The 6693-nt window shown below is 35.2% G+C and overlaps 1 pseudogene; it reads left to right on the forward strand.

The window, feature by feature from the left end:
• Window positions 1-2506: 2506 nt before the first annotated feature.
• Window positions 2507-2661, forward strand: LOC136386538 (U1 spliceosomal RNA; annotated as a pseudogene).
• The last annotated feature ends 4032 nt before the right edge of the window (window positions 2662-6693 follow it).

Here is a 6693-nt window from a genome sequence, read left to right on the forward strand (position 1 = left end):
ATTTTTAACTTATTCACTATGCATTTAATAGCATAGGGCAATGTGCTAAAAGTTAATGTAAATGAATGAAACCCTCGATACATATTTGTTGCATAATCTTATGAAAGATAGAGTGCCTGCCTTTAAGGAGATTAGAGCATCACAAATGATAGAAATGCACAAGAACTCAGACAATAATAATACAGTGTAATAAGAAAGTACATTAAAGAAACCCCAGAGGCCGACATAAGTTGTCATAAAAAGTTTTATGTAGATAGTGTTTTCAGTTGAATAACTGAAGTATGAATAGAAATTTGCTTGCTGATGGCAGTACAATGGCATAGGGAAAAGATGAAAAATTTTTAATCAAAGGAACAACTTATATTACTAGAATTTAATGAGATCATGGTGCATTTGAGGACTTCTCTCCTAAACTAAGTATGAACAACTTAATAGTCAATGTACAATGCATACAAACATATTCAGACTTGTTAGTTTTTTATTACTATCTTATTTCTAGTTGAATACAACTTTCAGTAGTTAGTCTCCAAAGAGTAAAAAATATAAATTAAGAGAGAATATACCATATATCTTTCATGCACAGTAATGAATTAGCTATGTTTTAGGATTACCTTGTCATTTTCTTTAGTCTAGAGGAGGAAATAATACTGTTAAGGTAACTAAGCATGGTGATCAGTTTAATAAATGCATGCAGATTCATATAGAGAAAGTAAGGTTTTGATAACTAATGACATTTATAGAATATTGCAATCAATTGAGTACCTTAACCTACTTTATTTTGTTTTGGCTTTACAGTAACTCTAAAGAAAAAAAAAGATAGATGTGCAACCCTGACTGAGTCTAGGGTGCTTTCTCAAGGATTCAAACAAAGTCTTCTGATAAGGGGTTTGGTTGTTGTTTTTATTACAAGACATTATCTATCCAAATCTCCCTGTAACAGATGAATAAAGCATCATAACGGTTGGTTTCTGGTCCTTTCCTGCTATTTACATGACAGTATTGGAGATTAAACAATCATGTGATAGCAAATGAAACTGCATTAAAAATCAAATATCATATTAAATGTATTGACTTGTAAGAAAACAGTTAATTCATATATGATTTAGATCCATGTAAATATTTGTGGAGCAAATGCAATTGATCCGCTGTCCACAGAAACTAAAAATGGTTATATTTACTGGAAAAGTAACAAGAAAATTTCAAATTTTAATGACAGCAAGACAGAATTAGAATATAATTATGCTTAAATATAAACCAGCTCATCTAGTTTATTTATAAAATTGGGATTATTTTAGTGTTTCCCAAGCAACACCTGGTATTGTTTCAAGTCTCTTCTATCCTACCAGAAGAAGGCATAATTGATTTCACTCATATTATTATAATTAAAATTTTCTGGACAATTTTTATTTCATAAGAAACACAAAATTTCCATAGCTAGTCACAAAAAAATAAAATGGTTCACCAAAGTATCATGGGAGTCTGACCAGGCGGCACAGTGGATAGAGCGTTGTACTGGGACACGGAGGACACGGGTTCAAAACCTCGAGCTAACTGGCTTGAGCATGGGATCATCCGGTTTAAACACCAGTTTGAGCATGGGGTTGCTGGCCTGAGCGTGGGATCATAGAGATGACTCCATGGTTGCTGGCTTGAGCCCAAAGGTCACTGGCTTGAAGACCAAGGTCAGTAGTCTGAGCACAAAGTCACTGGATTAAGCAAGGGGTCACTTATTCTGCTATAGCTCTCCAGTCAAGGCACATATGAGAAATCAATGAATAACTAAGGAGACTAAGGAGCTGCAATGAAGAATTGATGCTTCTCTTCTCCCTTCCGGTCTGTCTGTCTCTATCTGTCCCTCTCTCTGTCTCTGTCACACACACACACACACACACACACACACACACACACACAAAGGGATATCAAATGTATTTGTTATAAATGGCAAAAGTGATGCTGCTACCATCCAAATGTCCTCATAAAATGAATAGTTTTTGTGAGTAAAGTCATAGCTAAAATAGCATGCAAAATGTGAAATTACAATACATCTCATCAACAAAGAAAGGGTAAAATTCATATGATATTGTAATAGATTCAGAAAAAGTATTAGTTAAGATACAACTTACATTTATGATTAAATTTTCAATATAATAAGAATAGAAAAAAATACAACAAAATTCAGGTCATATATGATCAACCCTCAGTCAATATTATACTGAATAGTAAAAACTGAAAGTTTTTCTTTTAAAATCAGAAACAAAACATGAATATTTACTCCCACCACTCTTATGTAACATAATACTGGAACACCTGGCCAAAACAATAAGGCAACAAAAAGAAATAGAAGGCATCCAATTTGGGAATGCAAAAAGAAAACTGTCACCTTTTGCAGATGACATGATTCTTTATATAGAAATTCCTAGAAGTTTCACACACACACACACACACACACACACACACACACACATACACACACACAAAAGAAAAAAACAAAACACTATTAGAACCAATACTTACCTGACAGGGGAGATACCACAATCATGAAGGTGGTTTCCAAGGGTGAGGTTTATCCATTGCACTCCAGATGTGCTGTCTTCTCAGATTTCTCCAAATGTGGGAAACTTGAGTGTATAATTTGTGGTAGTGAGGGACTTCATTCACTTTTCATCCAGTTATATATAAAAATAAAAACTACTATAAACAAATACAGTAAACTTTCAAGATACAAAACCAATGTAAAAAATTCAGTTTTATTATATAAATATAATAATAATGAAAGTTCAAAAAAAGAGAAGAAAATAAATTAACAATTCATTTTTTACTTTCAACCAAAAGAAATACAAAGACATAAAATTGACAAAAGATGTAAAGGATGTATATACTGAAAACTACAAACCCTTTTTAAAAAAGTGTAAAAGACACAATAAAATGGAAAAATATTTTGTTTTCATAGATTGGAAAAGTCAATATAGCTAAATTGGCTATATTACCAAAGTAATATTTATTTTAGTGCAATCTCCAACAAATGCCAATGGCGTTTTTAAAAGAAATAGAACAACAACAAAAAAAGACAAAAAACATCAGATTGTATAAAACCACAAATGACCCCAAATGGTCAAGTCAGTATTGTCAAAATAAAATGAAGCTCACTTCAATTTACAGTACAGAGCAACAATAATCAAAATATCATGGTATTGGCAGAAAAATAGACACACAGATCAGTAGAACCAATCTGAAAATACAGAAGTAAAACCACATGTATATTGTCAACACAATAGAGAAAAGAAAGCTTTTTGAATAAATGGTGCTTAGAAAATTGGAAAGCTACATGCAAAAGAAAAAAAAAACTAGACTACAGTTTGTCTCAATGTACAATAATTAGTTAAAAATAGATCAAAGAGCTGATCTGGATCAATTCAAATATAAGAATGAAACAGTAAGTTACACAGAAGAAATTATAGGAAGTATATATATTGATTTTGATCTTAGAGAAGATTTTTTGAATTTGACCCCAAAGGCAAATGAAGTAAAGGCAAAAATAAATGAATGAAACTATATGAAACTGAACTACTTCTGCACAACAAAAGAAACAGCCACCAAAGCAAAAAAACAACAAAATAAATTGAAAAAGATATTTGTAAACAACAGCTCCAAAAGGAGTTAATATACAAAATATATTTTAAAAAACTCATACAATTTAAGACCAATCAATCCAATAAAAAAATAGGCAAAAAATCTAAACAGACACTCCTCCCAAGAAGACATACAAAAGGCCAACAGATATATGAAAAAATGCTCCACTACACAGTTAGGAGAGTGAAAATCAAAACTGAAATGGGATACCCCCTCACTCTTGTTAGAGTGATTATTATCAACAAGTAATAAGAAGTATTGGAGAGGTTGTGGAGAAAAAGAAGGCTTATTCACAGCTAGCGGGAATGTAAACTGGTAGTACCACTACAATGTGTCCGTAAAGTCATGGTGCACTTTTGACCGGTCACAGGAAAGCAACAAAAGACGATAGAAATGTGAAATCTGCACCAAATAAAAGAAAAACTCTCCCAGTTTCATAACTATTCCGTGCAGTTTGATGTGGGCTCACGCACAGATTTTTTAGGGCTCCTTAGGTAGCTATCCCGTATAGTGTCTATAGACTCGTCACTGACTGATGGCCTACCAGAACAGGGTTTCTCCACCAAACTGCCGGTTTCCTTCAACTGCGTATCCCACTGTAAAGCCAGTGGCTGCGGCCACTATCATAGCTGCCTGGCCCATGCAGGTTCGCATTGGATTCGGACAGTCGGTAAAGAAACAATGGAGCCAAAAACTGGTGAGCCATAGTCTTTAATCCTAGCTTGCACCCGGCGGGCAAGCAAAAAACACACACTGGGCTCCAAAACCCACTCACATTCAGTGCTCACAAAGCTACAGACTTATCCAAGTTTCCTAGAATCAAAGGTTTCTAGCTCACCAGACTTATTCACCTCTGTTCCCCATCTCCTTCCTTCTCCCTGCACAAACTCTGTACTAACTGGCTTCTCACTCAGCACTCCGCCATCTTGGCTGCTTCTCCTGGCCTCCTCCATGTGGCCTGTCTCTGCTCTGCTCTCTTCTCTAATGATAATCTCAGGAACCGAGAGCAAGCTCCTGTTCTGCCCCCATTTTATAGTGTAGAAATCAAAACCTTTAATCCAATATACAAAATAGGGAAGTCTCTAATACAAAGTCACTTATCAGAGACATGATGGGATTGTACCACCCCACATCAAAAAGGGTGGGAAAGGCTTAATCCCAAAACCAAGCCCCAGGCTACAAGGATTCTGCCTGCCCACAGCCAGCTCCCAACACACATTAATATCACCTGGGCAACAGTCTCCATGTGGGCAGCGCTATTTTTAACCAAGTAATGTTATTCCTATGTGGTGGTGCTTTGTTATAAACGCACCGATATTCATGTTGCATTTTGGTCACGGATATGAATTTAGCAAGCCACAGAACACACTGAACTTTCCTCTGTACCATTCACATCTTGACTGGCATGGCCATGGGCTGCTCCGCTGTATACATGGTATTACATCATCATCTGCGCATGCACACATGCTGCCACATCATCCTGCAGAAACTGGGAGGGTTTTCCTTTTATTTGGTGCAGATTTCACATTTCTATCTTTTTTTGTTGCTTTCTTGTGACTGGTCAAAAGTACACCATGACTTTACGGACACACTGTATAAAAAAAGACTGAAGATTTCTTGTAAAATTAACAATAGAATTACCATTAGACCCAGAAACATTTCTTCTGGGCTCCTACCTGAAAAATTTGAAAACATATATTTGTAAAGATACAAGCACCCTTATATTCATTGCAGCATTATTTACAGTGACCAAGATATGGAACAATCAAAGTATCCTTTGATAGATGATTTGATAAAGTAGATGTGGTACATATATACTGTAGAATAATACTCATCCATAAGAAAAGATGAAATATGTTATTTGTGACAATATAGATGAACCTTGAGAATATTATGCCAAGCAAAATAAATCATTCAGAAAAAGCAAAGAACTATGGAATTTTACTCATATGTTGGATATAAAACAAACTGAAACACAGACAACAATATGGTGGTTACTGAGGGAAGAGGTTGGGGGAGAATTTAACAGTAAAGGCAGACAAATAGATGGTGACAGAAAATTATTTGGTTTTAGTTGTTGGGCACACAATGTAATATATAGATGATGCATGATAGAAATGTACACTTGAAAGTTATGTAATCTCGTTAATTGTCACCCCAATAAACGTAATTATAAAAAGTTGTGACAATTATCTTTTGACTATTTAGAACTAACATGGTACCTGTGGAGCACATCCACCTTATGTTCACTTTTATTGTTTGGTTCCTGTTCTCAAAATGAACAGGAGCAAGCCTGAAAGATGTTTACAAAAACCACCTTGCCGCTTGAACAGATGGTGGTGCAGTGGATAGAGCATCAAACTGGGTTCAAAACTTTGAGGTTAGCAGCTTGAGCACAGGCTTACCAGGCTTGAGTGCAAGCTCAGAAGCTTCAATGCAGGGTCGTTGGCTTTAATATAAGATCATAGACATGACCCCATGGTTGCTGATTTAAGCCCATGGTCGCTGGCTTAAGCAAGGGGTTTTTCTTTCTGCTATAGCCTCCCAGTCAAGGCACATATGAGAAAGTAGTCAAGAAAAACTAAGGGCTGCAATAAAGAATTGATCCTTCTAATCTCTCTCATTTTCTGCCTGTCTGTCCTTCTCTATGTTTTTCTTCCTGTCTCTGTCTCTCTCTCTCTCTCTCTCTCTCACACACACAAAAAAAGAATAAAAACTACCTTGCCATGACAGTAATGTCACATTTGTCAAATTTCCCTAGTTTTGAATATATGGATAATGGAACCTGCTTGATATATTTAGACCAGTGGTTTTCAAACTTGTTTATATTTTTGCATATGGTAAAAATAATAAGAAACAAAATTTACATAGAGACTCTGTAACTACACACACACACACACACACACACTTTGAAAAATATTTTAATGAAACTACCTTTTAATATGTACAATGCTTGCTGACATCTTTTGTTGTTTCATTTTTATAAAATTGCTGTTTATAGCCCATTTAACTTATCTCATGACTCATATATGGGTTTCCACTTTCAGTTTGCAAAACGTTGAT

This window comes from Saccopteryx leptura, chromosome X (genome assembly GCF_036850995.1).
Source record: "Saccopteryx leptura isolate mSacLep1 chromosome X, mSacLep1_pri_phased_curated, whole genome shotgun sequence".
Taxonomy (NCBI): domain Eukaryota; kingdom Metazoa; phylum Chordata; class Mammalia; order Chiroptera; family Emballonuridae; genus Saccopteryx; species Saccopteryx leptura.